Source organism: Ornithorhynchus anatinus, chromosome 14 (assembly GCF_004115215.2).
Source record: "Ornithorhynchus anatinus isolate Pmale09 chromosome 14, mOrnAna1.pri.v4, whole genome shotgun sequence".
Classification (NCBI taxonomy): Eukaryota; Metazoa; Chordata; class Mammalia; order Monotremata; family Ornithorhynchidae; genus Ornithorhynchus; species Ornithorhynchus anatinus.
Window position 1 is genome coordinate 25440609 of NC_041741.1, and position 19640 is coordinate 25460248.

Consider the following 19640-nt stretch of genomic DNA (forward strand, 5'->3'; position numbering starts at 1 on the left):
TGTGGTGGGCACCATACTAAGTGCTGGAAAGTACTGCTTTATTATTACTTATTATTACCAAAGGGTAGGTCAGAAAAATAGAGGATCCAGCAGGCTGTCCCAAGAGAAACTCTTCTAATAGCAGTCTCTCTCCAACTAAACCACTATTTTTTCCTTGGGGAGATGCCTCTACCTCTGTCTGCAGTATCTGTTTCACTACAATTCTCTTTTCCAAATAGATCTTTTAGAGGAGACAAGTGGAGCAACACACATGTTGCTTTCCCTAAGATGAGGGGGCTCCCCTTCGCTGTTTATATTAATTTATTTTACATTTAAATGGAGTTGATTGATCATAAATCAGCACAAAATATATTTTACTAAGGAAATTACAGCCATCTGCTTCTCCATCCTTCCACCAAAGGCAATTTTGAGAGTGATGCATTAAGTATTGGCTTCTTCAGGTTTGCATCAAGCTTTTGAGGTGCTAATGAAGGAGGTTTATAATGACCGTTCACATCTCTCTTCTTTTGGTTGATTCCATTTTAACAGCTCTTTTGTTTTTGACCAGAACATAGCTGTCCCTCTGAATATCTATTATCCTGGGGCACTAGACAGCAACTCAAGCTGACAACTGCAGCTATTTGATTTGGGCAGATTTTTGGGTTTGTTGTCTGTGACAGGGAAAATCAGTGTTCGTCATGCCCTTCATCTGGATTTCCAAAAGTGCTGAGAGCCTCTCATCACTTTTAGGATCATTAGCCAAGAGGAAGACCTAAGGTTTTGCTAGGTTGTTTAATATCCTCTGGGAGTCATATGCTTCAAAGGAGCCACAAATTAATCAATCACTCGTAATATGTATTAAGCACTTACAGGAAGAAAGACACGCACTGGGCTTTGGGGGAGAAAAAAAAATCATAGACACTGATACAGATATGATCCCTAGCCAACAAGGGGTTTACGATAACAAGGTTGGGGAGAATAGTCACAATACTAGACTGTGAGCCCATTTCTAGTCTGTGAGCCCGTTGTTTCTAGACTGTGAGCCTGTTGTTGGATAGGGATTGTCTCTATCTGTTGCCGAATTGTACTTTCCAAGCACTTAGTACAGTGTTCTGCACACAGTAAGCGCTCAATAAATACAATTGAATGAATGAAATAAAATGAGAAAAGAATAAAAAACAGGACAAGATAGCAAATCAACAATGCAATGACAATAATAGTAAAATAATAATTAAGGTAGGTAGTGCCTGGCTCCTCTTTAATCCAGTTGGGGCTCACATTTTTTTTTTAATGCTATTTGTTAAGCACTTACTATGTGCCAGGCACTGTACTAAGCACTGGGTTAGATACAAGTTAATCAGGTTAGATCAGTGGCAGAGCTGGGATTAGAACCCAGATCCTTCTGACTCTCAATCCTATGGTCTATCACTGGCCACAGTGCCCCTGTGCTGCAAGATGCCCTAATTTTCCCACATCCTAAAAGATGCCAGGGGTTTCTTGCACACTGTTTGGTTCTGTGAGAGCAGGACTTCACTCCTGTATTTTTTTTTTGTATTTATGAAGCATTTACTATGTGCCAGGCACTGTACTAAGCACTGGGGTAAATAGAAAATGAAAACAGTCTATGTTCCCAACATGGGATTCACTGACTTAATCCCCATTTTATAGATAAGGTAAGTGAGGTACACAGAAGCAAAGTGATGTGCCTAAGGTCACACTGTGTTATCATATCCAGCCACTGATCCCTCAATCCCAAACAATGGTAGGGTAAGACTCCCACATTAAGGGTTCAGTTTCACACCACCTGTCCTTCTTTGTTTGTTTCTGAAGGAGAGAAGCTGCAGAAGCATTTGAGTCTTCTGACACCCAGGAAAAATAATGTTCTTTGGATTAAAGCCTTTCCTATGTCCTGGATCCCATGTTCTGGGCACTAAAATAGATTTTTTTTTACTAATTTCAGGCAGCACTGGAGAAATAGTGATCCAACATTTAGAGTATCCAAAATGTTTCTCCCTTCAACTGGATTTAAAGAACTTAGTTTTGAAATTTGAAAGTAACTATGTTCCTATTTGTGACATTAATAAGGAAAGAGATGCAGGAAATAGCTCATATTCTATGAAGTTACTTGGAGAAGCAGCTTGTGCTATCACTTCAGCCAGACTGGAGGACAACATTTGGAGTTCTAGTAATGAACTGGAAAATCATGCCATCCAACAAATCACTTGACCTTTCTGCGTTTGTTCCCTCTGTAGCAAAGAAAGTAGAGAAGGGATGGATCATTGCATAGGGTAGTGAAATTTCAAATATGAAATATGAATATTACCACAATGGGTATAATTTAACCCAAATACTAAAAAAATTTCCAAATGAACATACGATGAAGAAAATCATTTGTGTTCACAAAGTTCAGTAAATTCAACAGTTAATGTCTCTATTTTCAATTTTCTTTGAGATGTCATGATGTGAAATTATTGATTGATGGGTTTAAAATGCACTTTTAAAGAGATACATTTTAATAGAAAACCTGCTCAAGACTAATTTAACCCTAGTAAAATTATAAGGCAGGTAATTATTGAATATCTTGAACTTTACAGAACTTTTAATTTTTCCTAAGTATGTTATATCTGATCTAATTTTGGCCTCAAAACATCACTGGAAGGGGCAAATGTTATTATTCCAATTATCAAGAAATAGAGCAGTTGGGAGACTCGTTTGACTCATATGACAGCGCTGGGACTAGAACCAACACCCTCTCCCTCCTCCTTGCAACTTTTTCACTTGCCCTCCTGGCTTAACAATTGAATAAAAAGATAATTTGACTGTGTCTGTAATCTAAAGCCAAAGAAGTTAATTTTGGGTGAGGTCAAGTGGTCAAAAAGAGCAATTTTTATTTAACGATGCAAATGCAAAATAAAATATATATTTTAGTTTGTAGTTGGATTTGGTACTCTACTGGTTAAATAGAGAAGCAGTGGATAGAGCCCAGGCCTGGGGGGTCAGAAGGGTCTGGGTTCTAATCCTGGCTCTGCCACTTGTCTGCTGTGTGAACTTGGGCAAGTCACTTCACTTCTCTGGGCCTCAGTTCCTTCATTTGTAAAGCTGGGATTAAGACCGTGAGCCCCACGTGGGACAACATGATTACCTTGTAACTATTCTAGTATTTAGAACAGTGCTTGGCACGTAGTAACTGCTTAAGTGAGCCCCATGTGGGACAGAGAATGTGTCTATCATGATTAATCTGTAATTCCCCAGTGCTTAGAACAGTGCTTGGCACATGTGAAGTTCTTAACAAGTACCATTATTAGTATTTCTTTGTTTATTTTAAATAACAAAGATATAGAGAGTTGTAACTCAGAATGATTCCCCACAGGCCATAGCTGGGGTCTGGAGAGAGTAAGTAAGAGAGAATTCCTGACAATCAATGGGATAGAACTCAGAGAGATGCCACTTCTGAGGTTTTATGCAATTTAGAGTTGTAGCCGCAATTTTGGTATTTATTAAGTGGTTATATGGGGCAAGCATACAAGACAATCAGTTTTGACTGTCTGCATTCCTCCTAGGGCTAACAGACCAAGAAGCAGGGGGAAGAAATATTTCATCCCCATTTTACAGATGAAAAAACTGAGGCACAGAGCAGTTAAGTGACTTGCCCAAGGTTGCCCTCCAAGTCAATGGCTAAAAACTAGAACCTTGGTCTCCTGACTCCCAGACCCATATTCCACCTTATTACCTAAATCCCTCTAAAAAAAACACTCAGAACTCACTGCCCTGGAGAGGTTTTCCAGGAAGCAGCTATAAATTTGCATTGAAGATAGTAGTATTAATAGTATTTATTAAGCACTTGCTAATCTCTGGGGAAAAAATATACACAGGTGAGAGTTACACTCAGTCCTTCCAGTGACTCACAATCTAAAAAAAATAGTGGAGAAGGGCTTGGAGACAGGCATGAAGGCAATATGAAATGCTAAATCTACAAAACAGCATTAAAGATAGAGTGCAGAATCTAAGATAGAGTGCAGAATTAAGCCCAGATTAATGGGAGCCGATCAATTAATCAATCAATCCAGTCAGAGTCAAAGCTTCCCAGAGTTCTAAAATCTGCAGAGGCTGCATGTTTCCTCTGTTTTAATCTCCGTGGCCTAGAATGTGCAGGCCATTTTGGGAGTGAGGTCAATGGGTGTCACACTGGAAAGGTGATACCTGAGAAGCAGCATGGCCTAGTGAATGGAGAACAGGCCTGGAATTCAGAAGATCTGGGTTATGGTCCTGGCTCCACCACTTGTCTGTTGTGTGACCTTGGGTAAGTCAATCCACTTCTCTGGGACTCAGTTACCTCATCTGTAAAATGGGGATGAAAACTGTGAGTCCCACATGAGATATGGACTGTGTCCTGCTTGATTATCTTGTATCTACCCCATACTTCAGAACAATGTCTGACACATAGTGAGTACTTAATAAATACCATTTAAAGAAACTAAAAAAGGTGATGGGAGCTGCCAGTGATTTAGGTTGCCATTGCCTCCTGATAATGGCTGGTCATAACCAAGAGGAGTAATGAGAAATGACTTCATTCATTTCATCCATAATAAGACTATTGTTCTTGTCTGTCCGTCTCCCCCGATTAGACCGTAAGCCCGTCAAAGGGCAGGGACTGTCTCTATCTGTTACCGATTTGTACATTCCAAGCGCTTAGTACAGTGCTCTGCACAAAGTAGGCGCTCAATAAATACTATTGAATGAATGAATAAGACCCAGTATAATCATACTCAAGCCTAAATGGTCTGCTTGCCCTGCCCTTATGAAGCAAATCGACTGGAGACTGTCTCATCCCTCAATTCCCTTGGGTCTATACACACCCTGTGTATAAGAAGTGACATTAGCAATCAATTTTCCTGTTGTGAGACTAAAATCTGGGCAACAATTGAGCAATCCTTCCTGAGAAAACTCTTCTTAATAATAACAGTGTTTTTTTGTTAAGTGCTTATTCTGTGCCAAGGACAGTACTAAATGCTGGGGTTGATACAGATAATCAAGGCCCCAAATGGGGGTCACAGATTAAATGTGAGCGAGAGCAGGTAAAATCCCCATTTTACAGATGAGGCAAATGAGGCCCAGAGAAGTGAAGTCACTTGCCTGAAGTCACACAGCAGGCAAGTGACAGAGCTGGGTTTAGAACCCAGGTCCTCTAACTCCCGGTCCGGTCCTGGGCTCTTTCCTCTACGTGCATTGCTTCTCTCTTTGGGAGATTAAAAGGGTACCTTTCTTGCCATGAATCACTCTAATATGACCACTCTAAAGTCATTTCAAAGCTCCACTTGGTGGGGGGAAATACTGGGCCTCTTCTTGTTAAGACTCCAAAGGAAAAGAGAGACCTGCTGGGAGACATATGGAGATTAGCCCACACAATAGGGTACCTGCCCAGCAAGTACTTTCATTCCTTTCCCACCTCCTGAATTTCTTTTCATGCATTTCCAGTGGCTCAAGGCATTTAGCCTCTCCCACACATCCTCCAATTTGATTAATGATAGACATGTTCTGAGGGGTGCCATTCTACTCGAATAAAACACATGCAATTGGAAGACGTACCTGAGCCTTTCAAGCCTTTCCAAATGAGAAGAAACCAATTACAAAATCAATTTTCTTGTATTTCCAAAGCACTGCCCAATCAGTCTCATTCCATTCATATTTATTTAACACCACAGGGTGTAGCACTCTGAGTGAGTCACTCAGCCCTTTCCCTGAAGGAGAAAAATATCTAATGAATTTCGACTCAATCATGGTACGAACAAAAAACTAGATCCTGAAAATGGAACGCTTTAGAGTCTGTAGAAATATTGGTTTAGGATTTTTGTCTTTCGCTTGGACAAGTTTTTATTCCATTCCACTTGGGTTGTCTGGGTTTTGTACGATTTCATTTCTAAAATGAAACTGATGGATGACAGTAAAAGATGGAAACTAGAAAAGAAACCATATCACAGGATTTCCTATCTCTTATCTGACTTGCTTTATGTCAAAGTCTACTCTTCAACCAACTTCCTCTGTATATATACATCATTAATGAATAGAATAATAAATATGTACAAATATAACAAGAGCTGTGGGGCAGGGAAGGGGGTAGAGTAGAGGGAGGAATAACGGGCAATGGGAACAGGAGGAGGATCAGAGGAAAAGGTGAGCTCAGTCTGGGAATTCCTACGGGAGGAGGTGAGTTTTCAGTAGGTCTTTGAAGAGAGGAAGTGAGCTAATTTGGCGGATGTGAGGTGGCAGGGTGTTCCAGGCCAGAAGCATGATGTGGGCTAGGGGTCGATGGTGGAACAGGTGAGAACGAGGCACATTGAGGAGGTTAGCAGCAGAGGAACAGAGTGTGTAGGCTGGGCTGTAGAAGGAGAGAAGGAGGTGAAGTAGGAGGGGGCAAAGTGATCGAGGGCTTTGAAGCCAAAATTGAGGAGTTTTTGCTTGATATGAAAGTTGATAGGCAACCACTGGAGATTTTTGAGGAGGGGGGTTGCCTGCTTGACTGCTAAGTGACTTGGAACAGGTCACATAACATCCCCATACCTCGGTTTCTTCATTTGAAAAATTGGTATATATCAGTCAATAAATGGTATTTGATACTTTCTATGTACAAAGCACTGAAATAAACATGTGGGAGAGTATAACACAATAGAGTTGGTAGACGTGATGCATGCAGGGAATCTGTTTATTGTTATATTGTACTTTCCCAAGCACATGGAATGGTGCTTTGCATTCAGTAAGCTTTCAATACATATGACTGACTGACTGACTGACTGACTGACTGACTGAATGAATGAATGAATGAATGATCCTGCCCTCAGTGCACTTACGGAAGGGAAGGGGAGACAGACATTTAAAAAACATATATATAAACTGTGGAAATTGGAAAGCTAAAACGATATGTACATAACTGGCATGGGGCTGCAGGTGGGTTAAGTATCAAAGTGCTTAAGGAGTACAGATCCAACTGTATAGGCAACACAGAAGGGAGGGAAAATAGAAGAAATGAGGGCCTAGTCAGTGAAGGCTTCTTTGAGGAACCTTGATTTTTAGTAGGCTTTGAAAGCGTGGGTAGTGGTGAACTGTTGAATATGAAGGGGAGGGAGGGAAGGCCAGAGGGAAGATGTGGGCAAGGGCTCAGCGATGAGATGGACAAGATTAAGATACAGTGAGTAGGTTGGCAGCGGAGTGGCAAAATGTGTGGGCCGGATTGTAGTAGAAGATTAGCAATACAAGGTAGGAAAGAGAGAGCTGATTGAGTACCTCAAAGACATTGGTAAGGAGTTTCTGTTTGTTGCAGAGATGGAGGGGCAACCACTGGAGATTTCTGGGCTTGGAAGTGAGTGTGTGGACTGAATAGTTGTTTTTTTTCTGAAAAAAATGATGGAAAAATGGATTGGAATGGGGAGAGAGAGTAAGTGGGGAGATCAGTGAGGCAGCTGATTCAGTGAAGTGGGATATTCTAAATCCTTGGACCAGAATAGAAGCAGTTTGGATGGAGAGGAAAGGGCGAATTATGAAGGTAGAACCAACAGTATTTGCTGACAGACTAAATGTGTGGGTTGAATGGAAGAGCTGAGTGGAAGATGACGCCAAGGTATGGGCTTGTGAGACTGGGAGGATGTTGGTGGGAAAATAATAGGAAAATCACAAGAAGAGCACGATTTGGAAGATTAGGAGTTCTGTTTTGGATTTGTTCAGTTTAAGGTGTTGGTGGGACTTCCAAGAAAAGATAAAGCCAGGAGGAAATGCAAGACTGTAGAAAAGGAGAAAGGTTAGAACTGGACAGGAAGGTATGGGAATCATCCATGTAGAAATGGTATTTGAATGTATCAGTTGACAATAATAGTAATTATGGTATTTGTTAAGAACTTACTATGTGCCAAGCACTGTTATAAGTAATGGGGTAGATACAAGGTAATCAGGTTGTCCCATGTGGGGCTCACAGTCTGTTTTGCAGTTGAGGTAACTGAGGCACAGAGAAGTGAAGTGACTTGCCCAAGGTCACACAGCAGACAAGTGCAGAGCTGGGATCAGAACCCAAGCCTGTGCTCTTGCCACTAGGTCATGCACTTGATATTCAGTCCACCCTCGTCCCCACAGCAAGTAAATATGTGTGTATAAATTTATTTAAATATCTATCTCCTATTACTGGAATGTAAGTTCGTTTGGGGCTGGGAATGTGTCTTCCAATTCTGTTGAATTGTACTCTTCTAAGTGCTTAGTACACTGCACTGCACACAGTAAACAGAATAAATACTGATTGATTGATTGATTGATTGGAAGGGTCAGATTTTAAGAGGAGGCTGGAGTTTTCCCATTGAGATACTTCTAGGAATGATAGAAGGGGGAAAGAGGAAAAGGAAACTGAAGAGGATCAGGGGACAATTTTAGGGAGACCATGCCTGATCGTTTCAGTTTTATCGATGAAATAGGTGGCAAGTTTACTATGGGCTAGAGATGGGAAGGGCAGGAAGAAAGGGGATTTGACGAGGGAGTTAAAAACCCAAAACAGCTTGTATATGCAGTGGACATGGTAGCGGGCCTTCATGGCCTAGTGGATAGAGCACGGGCTTGGGAGTCGAAAGACCTGGATTCTAATCCCAGCTCCACCACATTTCTACTTTGTGACCTTGGGCAAATCACTTTACTTCTCTGCAACTCAGTTACCTCATCTGTAAAATGGGGATAAGAATGTGAACCTCATATGGGACAGGGATTGTGTCGAAACCAATTAACAGAGCTTTAGAACAGTGCTTGGCACATAGTAAGAGCTTAACATGTACCATAATTATTTTTAATATCATTTTTACATCACAGTAAAAGCTAGCCTCCTTCCTCTTGGTCAAGATGGTCTCCCAATTCCCATCCTATTAATCCACCTCTCAGTTTGGGAGCATTTCTAAATACAGTAATATCTCCATAGGTAACTTATCTGCTCGGGAGCTGTCAAAGAGATCTTTTATCCACTTGATATTTAAAGGCTAAGGGCAGGTAGGTTACTGCAATTAATATTATACACAGAGCAGAGTACTTAAGTGAACTCAGCAAGGCATCATTTACCCTCCTAGGTCTCCATGTTTGCTGTCTTTCCAAAAAAAAAAACAACCTTTGAATATTACTTCCATCACAACATACAGAAATAAAGGATGTATTTCTAGACCTTAAATGTTGAGGAAAATAATATTTGATACGAAATGTTGATCAGGATCCTGCTATTCTTTTGAAAACGTCGGAGCCTGTCTTTTATTAAGAAAGCCCATCAAAATTTCCTTTTTTGAGCTTGTCCTTTTAAATAAATGTCAGTTTCTGAAACCGTGAAGATAAGATACTTCATTAATGGGAAGAAATGTTTTATTCACACATGAATATTTGAACTGGGAATGAAATCATTTATTACAGATACCTTTAGTCACTTTTGTGATCCTAGTACTAAATTCATTTTTCTTTTTCATTTCCCATTGGAAAAAGGTAAATTTTCAGTTTTCTATAAAACATCACTCTATTGGCAGAAAATTATTTAATCAGACATTTAGATATTCAGGATTTTGAAATTCATTGATATAATATTGAGAAAATTGACAGAATAATGAAATAAAATTTTACTTAGCATATATTTAATTTTAGGTTTATTTTATTAAACCATAATAATTATGATTATGATCGTTGTTTAGCACTTACTATAATAATAATAATGATATTTATTAAGCGTTTACTCTGTGCCAAGCACTGTTCTAAGTATTGGGGTAGTTACAAGTTATCGGTTTGGACACTGTGCATGTCCCTCAATAGACTCTGAGTACAGGTGGGAGGGAGTAGGACTTAATCCCCATTTTACAGATGAGGAAACTGAGGCATAGAGAAGTTAAATGAATTATCCAACATCACACAGCACACAAATGGCGGAGCCGATATTAGAACCCAGGTCCTCTGACTCCCAAGCCAATGCTCTATCCACTAGACCATGCTTGAACTTTTATTCTATTAAAGCTGCATTAAATTGCTAAGCTTAATGTGCTTGGAATAATAAATAAGATTATTATTGGTAGCAGCAGAGTAATAATGGTACTAACGAAACACCAATGAGTATAATGCACTGTAGTAAGTTTCTGGGAAAGAAGAACCTAAGAGACACATTCCTTGCCTATAGGAAGCTTGAATATTAAGGGCAGAAGCTCATGTATGAGAATATAACATTTTTGCTTCTTATAGATTCAGTAAAACGTTTGTAAATAATATCATGTTCATTTTCCCATAGTCAATTACAATTCAAATGTACTGACCAAAAGAACTTTAAAAATGTCCCAACTGTTAAACTTTACATTAAGTATAGTATCATGAAATTATATGTTAAGGATCTGCAAAGATCCTTGGGAGAGAAAGCGTTCGCAGTATTTCTGGTGAGTAACCAGTTGCTCTCTTCCCTGAATGTACTAATATATAATACCCAGTCTTTAATCTTCCAAATAACCTTGTTATGGGACTACTGTTGCAAACCAGTACTATTCCACAGTGCCAGTGGCTGAATAATCACCTGCTTCTTTTCTGTTACCCTAAAGAGATTTGAGGTCTATTTGAGAAGAAAAACAACTGAAGCAGTAGCCCTACATCCAAACACCTGCATATTTACTGAAAATTCTGAATTGCTTATAGAATTAACTCATCACTCAATGATATCAAACATTTTTTTTCCCTTTAGAGTTTTTCAAATGGCACTTTAAACACATCTGAAACATATTTTTGAGACTATTTCAGAGAAATTTGATATGGAATGGAATCGGAAAGTTCTGACCTCCACTTAATGAACAAAAACACTCTTCTACAGAAAAGTGGGCATATTTTGAGAATATGAGAAATAATAGGTGGGTACCTATTATTTCTCATATTCTCAAAATATGCCCACTTTTCTGTAGAAGAGTGTTTTTACAAAATCTTCAAACATAGCTTTACTATTATCCATTTGTCTCTTTCCTTTTTCATTATCTATGTTTGCATTTTAAAATAAACTATGCCACTATAATATTTCTGCTGTGTCCCCTCTAGACTGCAAGTTCATTGTAGGCAGGGGATGTGTTTGTTATAGTGTTCTATTGTACTCTCCCAAGCACTTAGTACAGTGTTTTGCAAACGTAAGCATTCACTAACTATGATTGATTAGTGAACCAGCAGTCATTTTGTTTATCCATTACAGTGAGGTAGTTTATCCCAGCATCCAAGTAAGTTCAGAGGCAAAAAGAGAGTGGGAGATAAGTGCTTACCACAGTTTCCTGTGCATACTAAGCACTCGATAATGTGATTGATCAAAAATGAGGGAGTGTTCCCTCATAAGTGAATATTTTTCTTTTCTATCCTTAGTTTTCTTCAGGCTTTTTTGGGTTTGGGTTTTTTGGGGTGTTTTTTTTGTATGTTCCTCCTAAGCACCTTCATTGTTGCACAGCAACTCTTTGATAAGTGCCTTGGTATACGATGATTTTCATAGTCTGTTGAATTTGGAAGCACCCCCTCCCAAATTGGAAGGGTATTCTTCTAGTTTCCCCAGTTCCCTGGGCACAGTTTTCATTGCTTCAGTTTCCCCCTCTAACGAAGTTGCCTCCTAAATTTACCTCTCCCCTAATCCATCCCTAAGCATTTCATCTCAAATCCAGGCTATCTTTATTGGGATGTATTGCTAGTATCTTAAATTCAAACTTATCTAAAACTGAACAGTTCAGCTTCCTCTTCTTAACTCATTCCACCTAATCTTCTCACTGTTCTTAATAACCCCAAACACCTCCTTGTCCCAGAAGCTCATATCCTTGTATCATCTTCACAGTCTTCACAGTATTTCAGCACTCAAATTCAACTTTTAAACCTATTGGTCCTTCTTTTAAAACAAGTTTCATATCTGCCTCTTTGTCACCGTTCAGATAACTACCAAATTGATCTAAGTCCTCACCGTTATCATGGTTAAGCTTCCGACTGTATCCATCCCCTCGATAGTTTCCCTGTCTCCATCCTGTCCCCAGTTTGGTCTAGACTGCATGCTGTTGCATGGATAATCTTCTTAAAATGTCAGTTTGCACACATTTCTCCATTCCCCAGAAACTTCTGATTACTATTCTACATCAAGCCAGAACTCTTCATCATTGCCTTCCCTGGCCTTCACTTATAAGCTTCATCCACTCTTCCCCAGTTCGCACACAAAACTCCTACCAAACTCACTTTTAACCATATCTCAGTACCTGTAATTAACTTGACCTATGCCCCTCCTCCTGTCTAGAAATCCATCTCCCTTCAAATCTACGAGACCAATGGGTCCCTATTTTCCATCTACACCCACTCCCTTGAGAACTCATTTGTTCACATGGTTTCAATTCTCACCTCTTTTATGTGGATGATTCCTAAATCTACAACTCCAGCCCTGATCTCTCTCTCTCTCTCTCTCTCTCTCTCTCTCTCTCTCTCTCGTCATATTTCCTCTTGCCTTCAAAAGATCTGTACTTGGATGTCCTGCCACCACCTCAAAGTTAACATGTCCAAAAGAGAACTCCTTATCTTCCCACCTAAATCCTGTCCTCCCCATGACTTCCCCATCACAGTATACGGCACCACCATCCTTCCTTTTCACAAGCCCATAACACTGACATTATCCCTGGCTCCTCGCTCTCAATCCACAAATTCAATCTGTCCCTAAATACTGTGTTCAACCTTCACTACATCTCCATTCAAATTACTACCATGTTAATCTAAGCACTTTTCCTATCCTTCCTTGATTACTCAACACAACATCCATTCTTTGCACTTAACGCATTTCATTTCTATCCACAACACTTAAGTGCTTATATATATTCAATGTTATGTTCCATTTTTCAGCTATTCTTCCTGTTATTCTCATGCTACTGCCTCATATCGTTCTTCTTTCTCTTGTTCCCACTATTTGTACATAGGGACCTATATATTCTTCTTCCCCATTTTATTACGTTCCATGAATTGCTTTTGCTGTACTCCTCCAAATGTTTAGTCTGGTACTTTGCTATCAGTAGGTGAAGGTTTCATTGACTGATGGATTGTTAGATGAATGTTCACTTTCAAAGTCACTCTCGCTGTAGACAGGGAACTTGTCTGCCAACTCTGTTGTAGTGTACTCTCCCAAGTGCTTAGTTCAGTGATCTGCTCTGCTACAGTAAACATTCAATAAATATGATTGATTGGTTGGATCTGTAGATTGGAAATCAGTGCTGAAATAAAATAAGCAACTCAATTCGCTATCAATCATTGGACACCATATTAAAGTACAGTTTTGCCTATTTTCTCCAGATTATATATTAAACTACCTATAAAACTGAGCATTCATAACTATGCTCACAAAAACGAAATAATAGGTGCATTTTTATTCTCGAAAGGTGACTGTTTGAAATACCTCAGTGTTTCGCATATTCAATTTTATGATTGCCATGTAACTGATCTTAGTTTTGGCATTTAAAATTACATTATATTCAATGACACCTGGGTTTAAGGTGAAAATATAAGCTATCAATTATCCACCTTATTAGACATTTGATTACCTAGTGGGTTTCCAAACTGTCACAGTTTGTTTTATATACATAGATCTATATATTGATTTAGAGAAGCAGCGTGGCTCAGTGGAAAGAGCACGGGCTTTGGAGTCAGGGCTCATGAGTTCGAATCCCAGCTCTGCCACTTGTCGGCTGTGTGACTGTGGGCAAGTCACTTAACTTCTCTGTGCCTCAGTTCCCTCATCTGTAAAATGGGGATGAAGACTGTGAGCCCCACGTGGGACAACCTGATTCCCCTATGTCTACCCCAGCGCTTAGAACAATGCTCGGCACATAGTAAGCGCTTAACAAATACCAACATTATTATTATTATTTATATATATATATATATATATATATATATATATGTATATGAAATCTCATCTACAAATGTTTGCCATCACTCATTTCATCACCTTGTGCATTTTTCAAAATCTTAAGGTGTTTTGAGTTTAACTGAATGTTTCCTTTCAGTAATAGAAAAGGTCAGACAAGGGTTAAACATCTTATAGCACATCTCAGAGACTTCATGCATGCTTCATTCGGTGGAATGATCCACAGTTATATTTAATACCTACAAGAGGATTGCTTTTGAAGAGCAGAGAAATGTAGTTGTTCTACTGTTTTTCCTTCTCTAAAAATATAGACTGGAATAGCCTTTTAAATATATCCATCAAGTATTTTTATAGGATTATAAAGTGGAAAGAAATGTCAAGTTTTTCTCTACCATTAGGTAACTAAAAGTTATACGAGTACATAAGCACAATATATTTTCCTTCACAAATCATAGTTTTCCACTGTTATAGAAAAGCAGACTGGCATAATTGATAGAGCATGGGCCTGGTAGGCAAAATGACCTCGGTTCTAAACCCAGCTCTGCCACTTATCTACTTTGTGATGTTGGGCAAGTCACTTAACTTCTCTGTCCCTCATTTACTTCATCTGGAAAATGGGGGTTAAGACTGTGAGCCTCATATGGGGCAGTGACTGTGGCCACCGTGGCCAACCTGATTTACTTGGATCCAACCCAGTGCTTAGTGTAGTGCCTGGCACATAGTAAGCTCTTAACGGATACCACAATTATGATTATTATTATGGAAAAAAATGTTTATACTGCAATTAGAAAACATAACTTGAAGTTCATGGTTCCACTGCATTAAACTCCTCTAAATTAACTGGAAATTGTAATACTGATCCTGTAATCTGCATTTTCCCAAAAAATATTTGTCGAAACATCCAAGAACTGTCGCATCATAGAAATACTGGATTATGAAGAAACTCCTCATCCATTTTCAAATAGCAAGAATGCCCCATAATTGTACACAAAATGTACAATATTTCTATTAATACACAAGAAGGAAAGAGACAGTGTGGATAAAATAGTAGATCGGTTGGAATGTACTATGATACTGTAGTCAGTTGAACTACATCATTTTTCATCAACCACAATATTTGCCGAGAGCCTATTAAGCATGAGACACTGTACTGAATGAATACGGAAAAAACTGAAGAAGTAGAAATTGCCTCACACACTGAAGAAGTAAAGAACCTGTCTAGGAAGACAAACCCAGATAGGGAGACGAAATAACAGTAGTTAAGAGAACCAGACAGTGGATAAAAATGACAAGAAAATGATTTATGTTTACTGTCTCCATTCCAGACTGTAAATTCCTCAAGGGTATTGGATCATATCTTTAGCTTCTTTTGTATGTTTCCCAAGCATCTAGTAAATACAATGCTCTGTGCATAAGAAGTGCTTCCTTACATTGATGTTGATATGGATTCTTTTGTGGTGGCTTATATGTATGAGTTTAGAGTGTGAAAATTGTCTGGAGGAAATGATAGGAGCATAACAATGGGATGGCACAGTTGTTGGTAGCAACAGAGGGGTTATCTCTAAGAACAATTGGATTGAACAAGAATAAGATCATTGCATCTTCTCCAAAGGAAGGTTCAATACCAAAAACAGAAAAGAGTAAAGGGGAATGCCAGGGAGCAATTGAAAACAGCAATCACAGAATGATGAGGCATCCTCAGTCTCAGTTTAATCTTTTTTTTTCATTTTTTATGGTATTTGTTGAACATTTACTATGTGCGTGGCACTGAATTAAGTGTTGGGGTAGGTACAAGCTAATCATTTTGGACACAGTCCATGTCCCACAGGGGACTCATATCCTTAACCCCTACTTTACAGTTGAGAAAACTGAGACGTTAAATGTCCAAAGTCACACGGCAGACAAGTAGGAGAGACAGAATTAGAGCTCAGATCCTTCTGACACCCTGACCCAGGCTCTGTCCACTAGGCCTTCTCAAGATAATTAGGATAAGATACTTCGTGCACAAAGTTAAAGACAGCTGAATTGGCCCAAATTCTTGATCAGGGTACAACCTAAAATATTCAGACATGTCTCAGAAACATTCCAGACCACCCCAAAGTGAAGTCAAAGATTAGGAAAGATTAGTTAATTAGAGATTAGTTCTCTAAACTGGAAACTCCTTGTGGGCAGGGAATGTATCTGTTTATTGTTATACTGCACTCTCCTAAGGGTTTAGTATAGTATTTTGCATACTTTGAGCACTCTATACATTCAATTGAAATAGAAAATATGATTAAATGAAAGGAAACCCACCTCTGGTGCAAAATGGAAAAGATTTGAACAGAAGGGAGTCTTGGGCTACAGTGGGAGTCTCCCTGACAGTGCTTCATGGGTCAAAGGGATTACTGTCCAGGGAGGCCAATATGAGAGGGCCACACTCCAATTCCTCAGTCTCCAGTACAGGGGTTTACCGACCCTTTGATATCGGTTTGTTCTTTGAATAATCAATCTGAAATAAGGTTTTGTCTGCCTTGCAGAGATCTTCTTCCAGGGATCCCAGCATCTTGTTGGTAGAGTTTGATTGTCAGCAAGAGATCAAATTGAGTAAATAAATAAATAAAATGCTAACTATATGAGGAAATATAAGGTTCCTAAGAGATCATTATGACCAGCTAAGAGAAGGAGGATTTATTAGGGAATGGCTCATAGAGATGATAGCTTTTCATAAAAGTTTGGAAACAGTGTTGCCTAGTGGATTGAGCACGGTCCTGGGAGACAGAAGGATCTGGATTCTAATTCTGGCTCTGCTACTTCTCTGCTGTGTGATCTTGGACAAGTCACTTAACTTCTCTGTGCCTCACTTATTTCATCTGTAAAATGGGGACTAAGACTGTCAGCCCCATGCTCAAGTGCTTAGTACACCACTTTGCAAACAGTAAGCGCTCAATAAATATGGTTGAATGTGGGACAGGGCCTGAGTCCAACCCAATTTGTTTATATCTACCCCAGCATTAAGTATGGAGTCTGGCACTTAAATACCACAGTTATTATTATTATTTGGAAGAAAAGTAAAGATTTGATTTGGCAAAGTTGAAGGGGGAACCATTCGAAGAAGGAAGGATAGAATGAGTAATAGGATGGAGGTGAGTCAGTCAAGTTTGCGGAGGAATAAAGAGATCTGCTTGGAAAGGACAGAGAGAATGAGATTGGATAAGAGAGGGTGGGGGCATGATATGAGGGAACCAACTGATGAAGAGCCTGGAGACCAATGGCCCTGAGTTTTGTTTTAGATTGAGACAATGGGAAGGTGTTCACCATTTTGGGAGGTTTTTGGGGGGAGTGATATGCTCAAATAGGCTATTTAGAAAGATGTTTTGAAATAAAACTGGGGAGAGAAATAGTGAATTAGGAGTTCATTGGGATTTGTGACAGAGTAATGGTTGTAAAGGTGAAAAAAGTTTGATCCACCAAGTATTAAAAGAGAAATGGCAGCACTTTCAGTCAAATTGAATGTGGGAGGCAAATGAGAGATTAGTCAAAGATGACACCAAGGTTGCAGGCTTAAAGAACAGGTAAGATAGTGCTGTAGCGAAGAATGATAAATCAATCAATGATATTTATTGAGCCCTTAGTGTGTGCAGAGCACTGTACTAAGCACTTGGGAGAGTACAATAGAACAGTTATTAGACATATTCCTACTCACAGTGAGTTTACAGGCTAGAGATGTTTGCAGTCTAGAAAGTTAAAAAGAGCAGAGGAATACGAGGGAAGGTGAGGAATTTTGTATTATTTATTCATTTATTTATTTATTTATTGCTATTTGTTAAGTGTTTACTATCTGCTGAGCACTGTTCTAAGCACTGGGGAAGATACATTGGTAATCAGGTTGTCTCACATGGGGCTCACAGTCCTAATCCCCATTTGACAGATGAGGTAACTGAGGCACAGAGAGGCTAATAGACTTGCCCAAGGTCACACAGCAGACAAGTGGCAGAGCTGGGATTAGAACCCATGTCCTCTGACTCCAGGTCCAGGCTCTTGCCAGTAGGCCACACTGGTTCTCTGTTCTCTCTGATATCACACTGTATCAGATATATTTACCATAATTATATGCTTTTAACATATTGTGAGTCCTTTGGCATTTTAGTTCGCTTAGCTATAGTAACTAGGAAATATTTTCAAATGCCAAGGTGCCGTGTACCATTGCCTAGTGGAATGAGTGTAGGCCAGGGAGTCAGAGGACCTGGGTTCTAATCTCAGCTCAGCCACTTCCTCCCTGTGTGACGGTGGACAGTCACTTCACTTCTCAGTGCCTCAGTTTCTTCCACAGTAAAGTGAAGATTCAACACCTGAGGTCTCTTCTACTTAGAAGGTGAGCCTCATGTGGTAGCTGAAGTTCTTGTATCTACCCCAGCACTTAGTACACTACTTGACACATAGCACTTAAGTACCACGATTATTATTATTATTGTTTTCATTGGACCCTGAGTGACAGCAAGCAGGTCAAATTATCTAGGGTGGAATACACTCCAAATCTCCAGTCAGGCATACCAGATCAGGAAGGCCAAGTTTAGAGGCAGAGGCAATGGATGAGCATCTATAAACTAAAAGTTATGCTTTGTGGGGTCTTAACTTATGGATCTTGTCAGAATAAGACAAGGATAGGATATGATAGATTAGGAAAGGATAGGATAGGTAGAATAGTGATTCAAAATGCCCTTGTCTAGTTAAAGGAATTAAAATAAACAGCTATGTTCAGTGAGAACAAGGGAAATAAGTGCTAGGTTATTCAGGTAAGGAGGAAATCTGATTCAAGAAGGTAAATGTAATTCCTGTTTATTGTTCCCAATCATCTCCTATTCCTAGAAAATATCGCCTACACATGTCTACACAAAAAGAATGCCTAAAAATGCCATTGGCTGATTTTATTCCTGTGGTGCCTTCTAATTATGATTTTAAGAAATTCGAGACATACGTCATCATTACATCTTTTTCTTCCAGGCTTTATAGAATATATGTAGTTTACTTTAAGCTTGTATGTTATTAATCTTCCAACTTTCTTTCCTTTTAAAAACTCAAAAATGTAATCATCATAATCAGTGATTCAGATCAGAGAAATACGAGAAAAAAAAATCAAAAGAATATAGCTAGGCACAGGTGTCTGTCTTAGGAACAAATTTATGTTAACTTCTATTAATAAAGCTCATTTCTCAAAGGTGCTCAAAGAACCTCCCAGGTGTTACAGGGTTCAACTGTATCGCACCCTTATGAAGTAGGTAACATTAGCGTGTAATCTGCTTCACAAGAGTGATTTATCTCTATATTTATGTCTATTTTTCCATCCTTAAGATGATGATAATACAACTTTTCTTCTCTGGAGATGAATATGCATTTTGAAAACCCAAAGGAAATATTATCTCGAGAGTTGTTTTCATATTAACACTGAATTGTTAGCTACCCCACAGATGTAGTGTGACTCCATGTTGGCATCATCAGTAAGATGAGTGAATAATTTAACATAGTATTGTCTTTAGGAAATGTCAAAGGAAATGCCTGGGAGGAAAAATTTTCATCAATAAATGAAAATCAAGAGTCAGTTTCTGAATAATGAACAAGTTTTCGTAAATACAGTACATTTGTAGTGGGCTTAATTCTGCCCACTGGCATCTTTTTGAAATTTATGTCATTATTCCAACTTCATTAATTTTTTACTAATATATTAGTGCCTTAAACATGTTTAAGCATGAAATCTTTGTATGCTCTGCTGCTAGTGACTACTGTATTTACATTTTCA

General features: G+C 39.0%; 1 protein-coding gene across 3 annotated transcripts in view; it reads left to right on the forward strand.

Moving 5' to 3' along the window:
• The window catches only part of SYT1 (synaptotagmin 1), a 656933-nt gene that overhangs the window by 413326 nt on the left and 223967 nt on the right, over positions 1 to 19640 (forward strand). The gene's annotated exons all lie outside the window — the stretch shown is intronic.